Genomic DNA, 16,616 nt, shown 5'->3' with positions numbered 1-16,616 from the left:
TAAGACAATAATGTCATAAAGAAGAAGACAAAGGATTAAGGGGGAAATTCTAGAGCTTGGGGTCTGGGCAGCTGAAACTACGACCACCAATGGTAGAGTAATTAAAATCTGGGATTTGAAAGAGGTCAGGGTTGGAGGAGCTCAGAGATCATGAAAGAATGTAAGACTGCACGAGGTTAGACCTCTTGATACAGCTGACACGAGGGAAGTATTTGAAAACAAGGATTAAATTTTAAAATTGATGTGTTTTCAGACCTAAAGCCAAGGTCGGTAAGTACAGAACACCACAAATTCAGACACATATAACATCTCTGTTTTTAAAAAAGCACATTTTTTTCCTTAAGTAATTACATTTCAAAATGATTTAATTGGCTGCGAAGTGCTTTGGGAAGTTCTGAGGTTGTGATAGGTGCTGTTTAAATGCAAGCACTTCTAAACAAATCATGTTTTTGTATCTCACCTATTGAATCACTTTATCATTTTAAAGCCCTCGATTAGATCACCTTTCAATTTTGTAAATGCTGCAGAATGCAAACCAAATTTGTGCAACATGTTTAACTGTAACTTCTCTAACCATAACCTTTCTAACGGTAACATATCTAACTGTAACTGGTCTAACTGTAACATGCCTAACTGCATCCTGTCTAACTGCATCCTGTCGAACTGCACCCTGTCTAACTGCAATCTCTATACCTGTAACATGTCTAACTGTAACCTGTCTAACTGATATCTGTCTAACTGCATTAGCTAATGGGTCACAGGAACAGGAGAAGGCTGTTCATCCCTCCAACCACCAATTAGTTTATGATTGTTCTGCACCCCTATTCCTTTACTCTTCTTTGTCATCACTGCTCAATCTTCTGTCCCCAGAGAAAACAGACCAGTTTATGCAACTCCTTAATGCTCTAAATCATCGGGAATGTCTGCACTGCACGCCCTCTAAAGCCGAAGTATCATTCCTTAGATATGGTGAATGCAGCACCACTCCAGGTGGAATCCAATCACAGCTCTGTACAACTAAAACATAGGCCGAATCTTCCCCAAAATGTACCAAACATTGGCTCAGGTGAGGAAACCAGTGTGAAGCTTGCAGGCTGCTCAGCTGGCTTCTCTCACTGTACTGAAAAGCACTCTGTACAATTTCAAAGGGGAAGCGAGATTCACACAGGGAGCATCCAGGACTAGGAGGTACAGATTCAAAATAGTTGGCGAAAGGAGTAAAAGTGGTGCGACAAAATATTTTTTCACTCAGAGGGTGGTTGGAATCTAGAAAGGACTTTCTGAGATTGCTATCTGAAAAGAAAGAATGTGCAAAGTTATGGGGATGAGACAGAGGAGTGAAACTAGGTTGAATGCTTGCTCAGCGAGCCAGTGCAGACTTGATGGGCCAAATGGCATCTTCCTGCATTCTAAAGATTCTGTGACTCCAGAATTTCTTTAGTCCCTCACCATTAAAGAATAACTTGGTGCCATACACAAACTTGGACATGTAACGTTTTATCATTTCATTCAAATTATTAATAAAAATGGTGAAAAGCTGAGGCACCAGTGATTCCTGGAGAACAATCCCTTCCTGCAATCAGTCAACAAACCCTTCATTCCTGTTCCCTGTCTCGTACCTCCCAACTAGTTATTGGCTCATGTCAAAAGGTTACCTCCAGTTCCATGTTCTCTAATTATGGCTAATAATCTCTAGTGTGGATCCTTACTAAACTCCTTTTGTAAGTCAATATTGAGAACATCCAAAGACACTCCCTTATCCACGATGTCGTGAAATCCTCAATAAAATTCAACTTGAGTCAGACATGACCTAACCTTCACAAATCCTTGTTGACTCTCTTTGATCAGCTTATACTTGTCCAAGTGCTTGGTCACTATATCAGCGATGATAGCTTCCAGTAACCTTCGTGAATTTGAAGGGTCTGTAGTTACCTGATTTCTGCCTGCTTCTCCTGGGTAATGCCATGACATCTTCAATTTTCCAATCCAACAGCACAGTTTCTGAATTTAGAGAGCTTTGGAAAATGATGATTAATCTCAAAATTCACCCACTTAGCTAATATATCTGGAATTTTCTTGCCTATGGTAACATACTCAATTATAAAAGAGCTGATACTATGCATCAGCTCATGTAATATCCTCAACACTGGAAGTACCGATTACCAGAATTGCAACTGGTAACTGTGACATTAGAAAAGTTTACTTTTTTCTCCCAAGACTTAGGTTTCAATATTACAAAATTTGCCTGTGTTTTGGAATAAACACACCTAAAATGAACACATCACAATGAATAAGTAAGCCTGATCATTCTGTATATTCCTTTTCCTAATCGTAAGCACGGGGAAGCGTGTGACATGTTCTCCATGGCATACAAGGGGGAGGCAGTGGTGTAGTGGTATTGTTGCTGGACTAGTAATCCAGAGACCCAGGGTAATGCTCTGGGAATCCGGGTTCAAATCCCACCATGGCAGATGGTGAACTTTGAATTCAATAAATATCTGGAATTAAAAGTCTACTGATGACCATGAAATCATTTCGATTGTCATTAAAAAAAACCATCTGGTTCACTAATGTTCTTTAGGGAAGGAAATCTGCTGTCCTTACCTGGACGGGCCTACATGTGATTCCAGACCCACAGCAAAGTCGTTGACTCTTAAATGCCCTCAGGGATGGGCAATAAATACTGGCCCAGCCAGCGATGCCCACATCCCATGAACGAATAAATAAAAATGTCTATTCTGTAAGGCTAACAGTGAGGAATTCTCATGCACCTTTCCAACAATTGTTCCACTGCAGAATGTTCAGTGCATTATAATGGCAATCAAGCCTCTTTAAATTCAGGTACAATGAAAAGCATCGTGGATTTCATCATAGCAGCTGACTAAAGGTAACACTGTACCTTAATTAATGCTTATTTTAATTCAACAAATTAAAGGAAGAATGTTTGGTCTGTTCCAGTCATGGCTGGAGAGATTTGAATCACATACAAAAACTACAGTCAGCTACATGATTTAAGTTTAAGTTTATTTATTAGTGTCAGAAGTAGGCTTACATTAACACTGCAATGAAGTTACTGTGAAAGTCTCTGAGTCTCCACGCTCCGGCGTCTGTTTGAGTACACTGAGGGAGAATTTAGCATGGATTTGATTTGATTGCGTATGTGAGTTAAACACGAGTCCGAAACATGATTGAGGAGCTGAGAGACTGAAACACATAAAAACAAATAAAGCCTCCTCAACTTAAGAGATCTCCCGCTTGAAATTCTAAAGAACACTGCCCATAGCTCAGTTGTTATTGTGTGTAGATCTGGGCCTGCAGGAACAGAAGGATTACCTCAGCGAAATGGGGGGTGGGGGTGGCTGAGTGTGGGGAAGATATGCGTCCACTATCATCATCATCAGGACAAACTGATCCCAGATCCAAAAATCACAAATAATACAAGCTAAAATTAATAAGAATTGACTCCTCATCCAGCAGGTTTCTCTGTTCCTGTCTTCTGTATCGGTTTAAGTTTCTGTGATGTGTTGTTGGAGCAATCTGCATTGCCATACAGACCGCAGCACCACATGACTGCATGGGAGCTGGGGCTAAAGAGATTGCAAGAGGAAGGCAAATGGAGACATTGGCTGGAATTTTCCGGCCGCGCTCGCTCCGAAACCGTAAAATCCCACCCAAAGAAAAGCCAGGCAGCGTACCTTAATGACTATCATCCAGTGGCTCTGACACCCATCATTATGAAGTGCAAAGGTTAGTCCTGGCACAAATCAGTTCTGGCCTCCCAGATTGCCTGGATTCACTACAGTTCACCTATCACCGCAATTGGTCCACAGCAAACACCATCTCCCTGGCCCTGCACTCAACCCTGGAACACCTGGAAAACAAAGAAACCTATTTCTGACTCCCATTTATCGACTACAGCTCAGTCTTCAACACCATTGTTCCTACAAAACTCATCTCCAAACTCCGTGGCTTGGGGCTTGGCTCCTCCCTCTGTGACTGGATCCTAGACTCATAAGAACATAGAACATAAGAAATAGGAGCAGGAGTAGGCCATCTAGCCCTTTGAGCCTGCCCCGCCATTCAATAAGATCATGGCTGATCTCAACCAATCTCATGGCTGACTCCCCAACCCACAGACCACAATCAGTAAGGATAGGCAATAACACCTCTTCCACCATCATCCTCAACACCGGTGCCCCACGAGGCTGTGTCCTCAGCCCTTTACTATACTCCTTATACACCTATGACTGCGTGGCCAAATTCCCCTCCAACTCGATTTTCAAGTTTACTGATGAAATCGCCATAGTGGATTGGATTGCAAACAATGATGAGACAGGGTATAGGAAAGAGATCGAGAGTGGGATTTTATGGCCTCGCTCGAGCGAGACCGGAGGTCAAGGGACATTTCCGTTGTCCTCCCCTCACCCGCTCCAATTCCGTGGCGGAGCAGTAGAATTCCAGCAAGAGAATTTGGTGAACTGGTGCAACAACAATAATCTCTCCATCAATGTCAACAAAGAAGATAACCATCGACTTCAGGAAGCATAGTGGAGGACATGCCCCTGTCTACATCAATGGGGACAAAGTCAAAGTGGTTGAGAGCTTCAAGTTTCTAGGTCACCAACAACCTATCCTCGTCCCTCCACGCGATGCTGTAGTTAAGAAAGCACACCAACGCATCTACTTTCTCAGGAGGCTAAGGATATTTGGTACATCCACTACGACTCTCATCAACTTTTACAGATGTACCATAGAAAACACTCTTTCTGGTTGTATCACAGCTTGGTATGGCTCCTGATCTGTCCAAGACTGCAAGAAACTACAAAGGGTCGTGAATGAAGCTCACTCCATCACGCAAACCAGCCTCCCATCCATTGACTTTGTCTAAACTTCTCACTGCCTCGGAAAAGCAGCCAGCATAATTAAGGATCCCACACACCCTGGACATACTCTCTTCCACCTTCTTCCATTGGGAAAAAAATACAAAGGTCTGAGGACACGTAACAACCGACTGAAGAACACTTCTTCCCTGCTGCCATCAGATTTTTGAATGGACCTCGTATTAATTTGATCTTTCTCTACACCCGAGCAATGACTGTTACAGTACATTCTGCACCCTCTCCTTTCCTTCTCTATGTATGGTATGTTTTGTCTGTATAGCATGCAAGAAACAATACTTTTCACTGTATACGTGACAATAATAAATCCAATCAAATCAAAGGGGTCAATGGACCTTCCCAAGGTTCGCCTTCTCCCCAGCCCCACAGCCTACAGGCTAGGGTTAGCAGAATTCAATGCATGGACTAAATTCTGATTCCTTTACAGTGTCCTTTGCCAGAAAGTGTTTTTTTGAGTTCTCTGTTCCTGATTTGATTTGATTTATTATTGTCACATGTAATAGCATACAGTGAAAAGTATGTTTCTTGTGAGCTATACAGACAAAGTATACCGTTCATAGAGGAGGAAACGAGAGAGTGCAGAATGTAGTATTAGAGTTACAGCTAGGGAGTAGAGAAAGATCAACTTAATGCAAGGTAGGTCCATTCAAAAGTCTGACAGCAGCAGGGAAGAAGTTGTTCTTGAGTCGTTTGGTACATGACCTCAGACTTTTGTATCCTTTTTCCGATGGAAGTGGAAGAGAGAATGTCTGGGGTGTGTGGGGTCCTTAATTATGCTGGCTGCTTTGCCGAGGCAGCGGGAAGTGTAGACAGAGTCAATGGATGGGAGGCTGGTTTGCGTTATGGATTGGGCTACATTCATAACCTTTTGTAGTTTCTTGAGGTCTTGGGCAGAGCAGGAGTCATACAAAGCTGTGATACAACCAGAAAGAATGCTTTCTATGGTGCATCTGTAAAAGTTGATGAGAGTCATAGCTGACATGCCAAATTTCCTTAGTCTTCTGAGAAAGTAGGTTAACCTGTGTTGGTTAACCTCACCTCTTACAAATTCCCTATTTTAGTCACTCCACTATTGACAGCTATGCCTTCAGTTCCCAAGGCATAATCTCTGGAATTTCATAGAATCCATAGGATCCCTACAGTGCAGAAGGAGGCCTTTTGGCCATCGAGTCTGCACCAACCTTCTGAAAGAGCATTTTACCTAGACCCACTCCTCTGCCTTATCCCCATAACCTCACACATTGAGCATAGCCAGTCCTCCTAACCTGCACATCTTTGGATGCTAAGGGACAATTTAGCATGGCCAATCCACCTAACCTGCACACCTTTAGACTGGGAGGCAACTGGAGCGCCTGGAGGAAATCCATGCAGACACGGGGAGAATGTGCAAACTCCACCTCCCTGAACCTCTCTGCCTCTTAACCTCTTTTCCCCTCCTTTAAGTCGCTCCTTAAAGTCTACATTTTTGTTGAAAATTTTGATTACCTTTCTTAATGTCTTCTATGTGTCAAAATTTGTTTGAGAAATCTCATGGAATTGTTTAGAGGGATTTTACTGCAGGCATGCTGTTGTTGTGGGGACATTAGATGGATACAAGATCAGTTTGGTTGTGATGCTATTAATGGTTAATTGTGCCAATGATCACTGTCTGAACTTGTGCTAAAGGAGTGGCCACTTGTGGGAGGTGTCGGAGGACTGCTGAGATCTGTGGAACCGTGGTCAGTGCCTTTGGGAGCATTGCAGAGAAAACTGTGCCCAAAGTCATTGACAATGTCTTGCCTGATACTGTGAGAGAGTACACAGTAGGACACTACACAAATGGCTTCTCAATATTCTCAATTTGGTAAAATTAATACTAAAGCCATGAGGCCTTTGAAGTTTTATGACACAAGTTTCCAAGCACCAGATGTCCTGCAAAAGGTATGTGTCTGGGCAAGCAGGGATGAACTTTGATCAACACCATCCTTTAAACAAAAATGCTTTTTTAAAACAATTTTCTTTAATCGAAGTAAAATCATATATTCTAACATCTTAGGGGTTACTCAGACAGAAAACTACTTATAGAGAGTCGAACTGTTTCTATAATAGAGTGGGGGAGGGGTGAGTTGTCAGCAATGCAGAAAAAGACCAGGCACAAATGAATCACCCAATATTTACCTGATCAACATTACTGTATTTGTGCTTTGATGGAATTCAGTCAGTGCTTTTGTGCATGGTCACTTCCAGCATGTAATGATAAAATGCCATTTAAGATGAGAACAATTGTAGAGGGATGTTGTAAAGTTACCATTAAACGGTAGACGTATAGGCCCAAAACTGCTGAGATTTAACTAATCAACCCCTTCTGACTGAAACAGCTCATGAAATCGAGTTTTCTTTCTATTACTGTGAGTGATGCTGCAATATCTTGTAACATTGCCAGCAAGTCATACTTCTGTTTAGCACACTCCAGAGTCACTTACAGTGTAAATAGAGCTGTTGTGAGGCTGCCCACTGACAATGAGATTGTATAATTTGTGGGATAAATGTAGTTTAGCGGGAGTGAGATAGCAAAGCTGTCCATTTTTTCCCCCTACTGTGGTAACTCTTCACAAAGAAGCTCCATTGAATATTCATGCAATTCATTCATGACACTGCAAAGCTAATTACGATTGCCTGACAAAGCTTGTCAGCCACTCTGGTTTTCAAAAAGTATTTTGATCAAATTTATACTGTAGCATTTATACTGAATTAAAAGACAACACATGGAAGTTTGTGCAGATGATGACATATGTTAAAAGTTATTGTGACTTCTGAAGTTTTGAATTACACCTTAGGCAAGTCGAGAAAAAAAAGGGGGCTACAACTTCTTCAAACTGAAAATAAGTAAGTGGTTCTCCAAATGTTTGCCTATAGCCATTGGTGTTTCTGTTGTGTCCTATTATCATTCCTTTAGACCTGCACATATGGTCATCTACCATTATTCTAACTGATTCCAGGGGTCTGGAATGCAGCATGACCCCTAAGGGCTATTATAATGCAATCAGTAGGAATACTATATCCAGAGCCAGGCTAAAATCAAAGGGTCAACTAAAGCCAAGGATAAATTACAGCTGTTATAAAGAAAGCACCTTTTCACCCCAGCTTTAATATTCTTGTAATGTAATGTCATAACTCAGTCAGCCTGGCACATTTAATAAACATTACTGGAAAATACAGGACGGTGGATTAACAAATATGAACTATGCAGAATGTGTGCAGATCGTCACCCAGAATAGGCTTGGGGAAATTCACTAATTTTTATTATCTATCACTTAACCCTCAAAATGAATCAGCGGTTAAATCAGCATTATGAGGGTTAATAAAATGTACAAGTCAGTTACATCACAAATGTATTTAATATTCTTTATATATATAAATAAAATATGCTATAAGACAGGAATATGATTGATCATATGACTAGAAACTGTAATTTGAAAGCATAAAAAAGTCATATTTTGGTCTTATAGCTGAACCTGATCTAAGAACCTGAGAGGATGAAGGGAAACAATATTGATTTTCTTTCCCCCCTTAACGTTTTTGTATGACCTGTCATCTGGAATGCAGTTGTGGAATTCAAGGCCTGTGTAACCAGCTGACCACAATATACAAGGTGCCCTCTTGGGTGCCTGCCTTGACTCCATAACACCTTTGTGTTTTCAATTTAAAGCTTTTTGTACTGATAGTTTGCATTATGATCGAAAGAAACAGGCAGCTAGCAGAATTTAGAAGGCAATTTTCTCATAAACTGTTTGATAGTTTGGCCATCTGGCCGGAGCACAAAAACCTCATAAAAGAGGCCCAAGCAAGGTTACAAAGGTCAACTGCTCCCTGGGTCAGGGGCCAGGCAAGGTTCATTATACTGGACTTTCCTGAAACTTGTCACCAAGAACTACTAACAAATTATTGCCCATTTTCTAAATCAGGATGCAATCACTCCATCAGAGTGTTTCTTTTGTACGCTAGTTATTGAAGGCAAATTAAAAATTAAAAACACAATTAATTTTCCTAAAATAATTAAATTAGATCACGTAAAAGTATTTCGTTATTCTTAATCCTTCAACTGACACAGTCTTGCATCACACTGCTACCTGGAGTGACTCTAGGAGCCTCACTTTCAGCCTAATGTCTGCTGTACAGACCTCAGATCTTCAAAATGTCATGGTATAGCAATGTCTGGGACCTCTATCGTGACAAACCATCCTCACTCTGTCCTATATATGCAGATGTGTGAGTATGTATGTGGAAAACTTTATCCAGCTTCAGGCTGTTTGCCTGATTAGGGTACTGTTATCACAGAGACAGGCAGAGGGGCTTGTTTTCTATGCTAATTCAAAAGGTTAACACTGCCAGACTCATCCCACCGTAGAGCATTTTAATAGGGTCATCCTAGTGTGAACTTGGTAGCATAACAGGATATGGGTGTTGCATGGATGAAAGAAAATAATGAAACATAATTTAATGTATTAACAATAAAAATGTCATGTTGTTTCAAGACTTGCATAAAGTATGACTGACATAGTTTAACTAGTCCGTTCCTTGAACATTAACCTATGTCCACCTGTAGCAACATCATTTTCTCTACTGTTACATGTATTGTTGTGATGCTGAAATGCAAGCATGCGATTCCAGTAACTCAGTTCAATATTGAAATAAGTCGCTCCACTTTGACAAAGTTACTGATGCTTCTTCCAAGATGTAACCACACAATGGCTGCAAGAAACCTTATTTAACTAATAACAGCGGCTGACGTTCAGATCAGGCTGGCTTTATCTTCTGATGCACTTGTGCCACTAGTCTACAGAATCACTTAGTTGAAGATAGTCATCTATTCCAATGTAGCCAGCGTCATTTAACAACCAACAATCAACATCCTGAACAGAATGCTAACATAGAATACTCGAAGCAGATGATGCTACCAAGCAGGTCACTATTTTTGATTCTTCACACTCATCCCTTGCACAAGAGTCTGAAGAAGTGGAAGGATTGATGGACTGATTAACAGTTTGACTGATGAGCTGCCAGAGGAGGTGGTAGAGGTGGGGACAATTACAACATTTAAAATACATTTAGACAGGTACATGGATGGGAAAGGTTTAGAGGGATATGGGCCAATCGCAGGCAAATGGGACTGGTTCAGTTTAGGAAACCTGGTCAGCAGGGGCAAGTTGGGCCAAAGGGCCTGTTTCCATGCTCTATATGTTTGACTAATTTGGTGGAATTCTTTGAGAACATCACATGCGCAGTGGACAATGGTGTATTTGGATTTCCAGAAGGCATTTGACAGGGTGTCGCACCAAAGGCTGCTGCATAAGATAAAGGTACACAGTGTTATGGGTAATGTATTAGCATGGATAGAGGATTGGTTAACTAATGAAAAGCAAAGAGTGGGGGTTAATGAGTATTTTTCTGGTTGGCGATCAGTGACTAGTGGTGTGCCTCAGGGATCAGTGTTGGGACCGCAATTGTTTATGATTTACGTAGACGATTTGGAGTTGGGGACCAAGTGTAGTGTGTCAAAATTCACAGATGACACTAAGATGAGTGGCAGAGCAAAGTGTGCAGAGGACGCTGAAAGTCTGCAAAGCGATATAGATAGTCTAAGTGAGTGGGCAAGGGCCTGGCAGATGGAATACAATGTTGGTAAATGTGAGGTCTTCCATTTTGGTAGGAATAATGGCAAAATGGACTGTTATTTAAATGGTAAAAAATTGCAGCATGCTGCTGTGCAGAGGGACATGGGTATCCTTGTGCATGAATCACAAAAAGTTGGTTTGCAGGTGCAGCAGATAATTAAGAAGGCAAATTGAATTTTGTCCTTCATTGTTAGAGGGATGGAGTTTAAAAACAGCGAGATTATGTTGCAGCTGTATAAGTTCCTGGTGAGGCCACACCTGGAGTACTGTGTACAGTTTTGGTCTCCTTACTTGAGAAAGGGTATACTGGCACTGGAGGGGGTGCAGAGGAGATTCACTAGGTTGATTCTGGGGTGGTGAGGGTTGGCTTATAAGGAGAGACTGAGTAGACTGGGGCTATACCCATTGGAATTCAGAAAAATGAGGGGAGATCTTATAGAAACATATAAGATTATGAAGGGAATAGATAAGATAGAAACAGGGAAGTTGTTTCCACTGGCAGGTGAAACTAGAACTAGGGGACATGGCCTCAAAATAAGGGGGACTAGATTTGGGACTGAGTTGAGGAGGAACTTCTTCACACAAAGGGCTGTGAATCTGTGGAATTCCCTGCCCAGTGAAGCAGTTGAGGCTACTTCATTGAATGTTTTTAACGCATTGAATGGATAAATTTTTGAACAGTAAAGGAATTAAGGGCTATGGTGAGTGGAGCTGAGTCCACGAAAAGATCAGCCATGATCTTATTGAATGACGGAGCAGGCTCAAGGAGCCAGATGGCCTACTCCTGCTCCTAGTTCTTATGTTCTTATGTTCTTATATCTCTATGGCTAGTTGTAACAAGAAGCCTCCTTTTTTGGTTGTAATCACCTTCATACCAAAGATAGCTAGTCCTAACAGCAGGGAGGTTTCATGGCCTCCCACAACCTCTAAAATGGGGGGGACGCACTCATACCCACTGGACTCAAGTGTCCCATTCGAGTTAGAGCTATGGTCTGCATTTACTGAGGCTGCCTACAGCAGGTCTTTTGACTCCAAGGTGGAAATGCTACCACTAAGCCAAAGGCCTGCTCCACTTGAAGATTGAAAGACCTTGGCTGGATTGGTTGAGATTTCCTGGTCCCGCTGCAGTGAATGGAGATTTGGCTGAGCGCCAAATTGTCCGTTCTCACTGGCAGTGGTGGTAGGGTTTATGGCATTGGAGAGTTCCAGCCCTGCTTTCATAGAGCATCGATCACAATCTCAGGTGAATGATTCAAAGCCAATGGAAACTAACAGGAGTGAGTTAGCAAGTTCCTTTCAGTGGTGACCAAGTGAAAAATCTTCATGCACAGTCACCGACGGTGAGCATCAACAAGCTGTTTAATTGCAGAAGGAATCAAAACTGAATCTAATCCTGTTCTTGTTCAAACAGTGCCCTGACAGCAATCGGTTAACTCGACCTCAGAAAGGAATCGAGTATGGGCCCAGTACTCTGCATAGTTTTGGCATTACATTGAAGCCAACTGGTATCTGGGTAAAATCAACAACATCGCAATCCTTATAAATTGACCGAGAACCTCCCCTAACAGCTTGGTAGATAAATTATGAAAGAAGAGAAAGACTTGCATTTATATAGCACCTTTTAGAATCTCAGATCATTCCAAAGCACTTTATGGCCGATAAAATATGCTGAGCCATATGGGTCAGGAAGCTCTGAGGTTTGATCCTGGCTCCACAATGTTATCTGATCTTAGCTGGCACACTGCAGTTGAGGTCTGATCAGCCCTGTCAACTGGACCCAATTGATGTCATGATCAAAGAAGAGGCTCAGTGTTTATCCCACAATCAACACCGTTAAAATAGTTTATCTAATTGCTGTTTGTGGGATCTATGTACACATCTACATGGCTGTTACATTTGCCCACATTTTTGGCTCTAGTTCAGAAGTACAGCATTAGTCGTGAAACTCTTTGCCATATCCAAAAGTTATGAAAAGCTTTATATAACTTTTCTTTTTCTTTACAGTTGGTATCAGTACCGAAAGGCAGAAAAAATCCAAGGGGTTAGCTGCTCTGCAGTGCTGACAGTATGTGGAACTGTACTCCAGCAAGATTCACCATACCCAGAATGGAAAAGGAAAATGTCGCAACAAAGAAGAAAATAGTATAAACAAGAGGGTGAAATTTCCACCCAAGTGAAGAGAATATAACATTTACCAGTAAAAGGAAAGAATCTAACATTAGTTCCTTATTTCACAACAAAGTGAGACTGAAAAAGTCAAACTCTTCACCCGAGGTTTAACTTTTTCTCCAACATGAGCCTGGTGGCAGCCTTCCATCATGTAAGATGATGCTTTGCATTCTGGTATGGCAGTCTCTGGCGTATTTGCTGCAAAGGAAGACACTAGGCTGAGAATATGCATGATTCGCTGGCCTCTGTTTTCTCTGGGCCCTCTCCTTGACCAGTTGAGTTTTTCATTTTTGCTCGCCAATTCAAATGTCCCTCCAAACAGTTAGCTTCCAGAGTTATGGCCATCAGCAACTGTCTCTCAGTTGTAAGTGTCAATATCCGCCTTCTTCCTATCTCACTTGCAGGCGCTCGTGTAATGCAGGTATGAATGCGCAAGAGGTCATGACCCAGAGGTTAATTCACCCCACAGAAGGTATTTGGGTATATGGCTGTCATCCATCTAATGAATGTGCCCATCCAGCACAAACATTATTGGCTTAGCAACAAGTGTATGCCAATAGGTTCAGGAGCATATTAATTCTTTGACTCGATGACCTTGTCCTGCCAAAAGATGCCTTTTCTCCTGACCATCCAGGCCTCACCACTGCAGGCAAGTATATGGAAGACACAGGCTTGATAGACTCGCTTCTTGGTGTCCTCAATCACATTGCTTTTGTTCCATACTCTCTTTCTCAGCTTGAGTATAACAGCTGCAACCTTTGTGATGCAAATGTTGATTTCAGCATCAAGTGAAAGATTGCTGGTGATTGTGGAGCCTAAATATGTGACACTATCAACAACCTCCAGTATTATGTTGCCAATGCTGATAGTGGTAAGGAAACATTCTGGACCATGACATTTGTCTTCCTGATACTGATGGTTAAACCAAACTCTTCACAGGTATGAGGGAGTCTGTCCATTGCTGCTGTCACGATTCCTCCTTATGGAATGCTAATGCAGCAACAGCAGCATGGAACAACGCTCTGATGAGGACTTGGCATACTTTTGTCTTGGGTTTCAGGTGAGCAAGGCTGAACAGCTCTCCATTAGGTAGACAACCTCTGTTGATGACCAGAAGGCATGTGGGAGCAGCAAAAAAGAAGAATGTTCAGGTGAGGTAGCAATAGCACCTCCACCTCCAGTGAGTAAATAGCTTTGTTAAGTTCCCCACTTTGGATTCAATATCAAGCATGCCATGACTGGCAGACTTTCTATCGAATCTAGAGCTTCCTCGGTGACAGTGTTCTCCCCAGAGTACAACTCAAGATAGTATTCAGCCCATCTCTGCATATGTTATTTGGAGTCAGTGATGGCCTCCTCTGCCTTTATTCAATGGAGCCGTTTTCTCTGCAGGTGGACCTGTGGGCCTTTTGATCCCTTCATACATGCCTGGACATTCCCTGTATCAAAGGACATTTGAATATTCAGACGGAGTTGTAACACATAGTCATTGGTGCACACCTAGCAGTTTGTTGCACTTTACTTTGAGCAGCTCTTAGTGCATTTGAGTATTCTCGCTCAGATCTTTCATGTAATTAATGAGAGCGGGCCACTTTGCATCAATGACAGGTTCCATCACAGTGATGTTAACCTCAAACTCATCAATACTTTTCATAGAATAGAATCATGGAATCCCTACAGTGCAGAAGGAGGCCATTCGAGTCTGCACCAACCACAATCCCACCCCAGGCCCTATCCCCATAACCCCATGCATTTACCCTAGCTAGTCCCCCTGATGCTAAGGGGCAATTTAGCGTGGCCAATCCACCTAAGCCACACATCTTTGGACTCTTCTTTTCTACTCTTGCTTCCCATATGTTGAGAGTGTGGCATTGTAGATGGTGCCTTGAAGAATGTTCCATTTCGCTAATGCACTTTGTTTGAGAATGCTGGAGACCACTTGTTCAATTGAGACATGGAACTGTTTTTATCTAGGTAGGTGATTTGGCTTATGTTAAAACAAGGGCAGCATCTCTGCTTGGAATGAATTTCAAGGGTTGCATCCTCATCGTAGTGCACATCAAGGAGCGATCTCTCCCATAGTCTGCATCGTGGAGCTGCATGTGTTGAGAATTCAGGGCATCATGTCTGGCAATGATCAGATCCAGCGACTGCTGAGGCCGAGATCTAGCATGTCTCCATGACACATTGTGGCATGGTTTGTCCTGAAAAAGGGTGTCAGTTACACAAAGCTCATTTTTGCAGCAAAGCTCAAGTAATCTCTGTCTGTTCTCATTTACCTTTCCCAGACCATGATATCAGAGGCAAGAGGGCCATACCTCATATTCCATGCCTACTTGTGTGTTCCCAGTCAGTAGAAATGTGCTGACTTAGGGATTCTGCTAACAGTGGTGTCAAACTTCCAGCCACGTGGTGGAACAAAGTGTTGGAATGCAGATACTCATAACATTAACTGGCCCTACTTGAGTTGAGGGGTAGATGGAGATAATACCTGAACTGTATGTGGGGGGGGTTCCAACATTGAGAGTAGCAAGTGCCTTACAACAAAGCCAAAACCTTGCTCACATGTTACCTCCGAACTCTTTCCCTGCCAGATGAATGCGTAATGCTTTTCTTTCAGTGGTCTGCTCTCGGTGAGCATGGTCTAATGTAAGCATGCAAATGGATGTTCAGCTATAAAATTCCATGCCCATCACAGCTGTCTTATGCGTGTTATTGAGCAGCTGATTTGATTTGATTCATTATTGTCATATGTATTAGCATACAGTGAAAAGTATTGTTTCTTGCACGCTATACAGAAAAAGCATACCGTATATAGAGAAGGAAGGGAGAGAGTGCAGAATGAAGCATTACAGTCATAGCTAGGGTGTAGAGCAAGATCAACTTGATGCGAGGTAGGTCCATCCAAAAGTCTGATCGCAGCAGCGAAGAAGCTGTTCTTGAGTCAGTTGGTACGTGACCTCAGACTTTTGTATCTTTTTCCCGATGGAAAAAGGTGGAAGAGAGTATGTCCAGAGTACATGGGGTCCTTAATTATGCTGGCTGCTTTTCTGAGGCAGTGGGAAGTGTAGACGGAGTCAATGGGTGGGAGGCTGGTTTGAATGATGGACCCTTTGTGGGTTTTTTGTGGTCTTGGACAGAGCAGGAGCCATACCAAGCTGTGATCCAACCAGAAAGAATGCTTTCTATGGTGCATCTGTAAATGTTGGTGAGAGTCGTAGCGGACATGCCAAATTTCTGAGAAATTAGAGGCATTGGTGGGTTTTCTTAAATATAGTGTTAGCATGGAAGGACCAGGTCATTTTGTTGGTGATCTGGATACCTAGAAACTTGAAGCTCTCAACCATTTCTATTTCATTGCCATTGATGTAGACAGGGGCATGTCCTCCATTACTCTTCTTGAAGTCGATGACAATTTCCTTCATTTTGTTGACATTGAGGGAGAGATTATTGTTGTAGCACCAGTTCACCAGATTCTCTATCTCTTTCCTGTATTTTGTCTCATTATTGTTTGAGATCCAATGCACTACGGTGGTGTCATCAGCAAACTTGAAAATCGAGTTGTTGGGGAATTTGGCGACACAGTCATAGGTGTTTAAGGAGTATAGTAAGGGACAGGGGGCACAGCCTTGTGGGGCACCGGTGTTGAGGATGATTGTTGAGTTGGTTGAGCTGCAAGTTGTCTGTCAGTCTGATGCACATGGCCACAACATTCCAGCCTGCCACTTGAAGGGTTTTGTTTTGTTTCTTTATCTGGTACGATGGATTCCATCCATTTGTTGAACAGAGACTCTAAGCTTCAACCACCCATTGAGGCAGATGGACTATGATAGGTCAGCACCTTAATAATCACTGCCAGTCATGAGGAGGGCAGTGGTTGACTAGTGGGGCACGA

The 16,616-nt window shown here is 42.3% G+C and overlaps 1 protein-coding gene across 5 annotated transcripts in view; it reads left to right on the top strand.

Annotated features, from left to right (window-relative positions):
- Positions 1–16,616, top strand: part of LOC144508481 (uncharacterized) — a 324,608-nt gene that overhangs the window by 232,925 nt on the left and 75,067 nt on the right. For 2 of the 5 annotated variants that reach the window (XR_013500288.1, XR_013500290.1), the window contains exon 3: positions 12,557–14,099. The exons of the other annotated variants lie outside the window; for them this stretch is intronic. The gene's annotated coding sequence lies outside the window, so the exon portion shown is untranslated. Of the gene's footprint in view, positions 1–12,556; positions 14,100–16,616 lie in introns of those variants that run through there. 5 annotated transcript variants of the gene reach the window in all.

The sequence above is a fragment of the Mustelus asterias genome, chromosome 20, assembly GCF_964213995.1.
Source record: "Mustelus asterias chromosome 20, sMusAst1.hap1.1, whole genome shotgun sequence".
NCBI lineage: Eukaryota > Metazoa > Chordata > Chondrichthyes > Carcharhiniformes > Triakidae > Mustelus > Mustelus asterias.
This window is presented reverse-complemented; position numbering and strand designations above follow the sequence as displayed.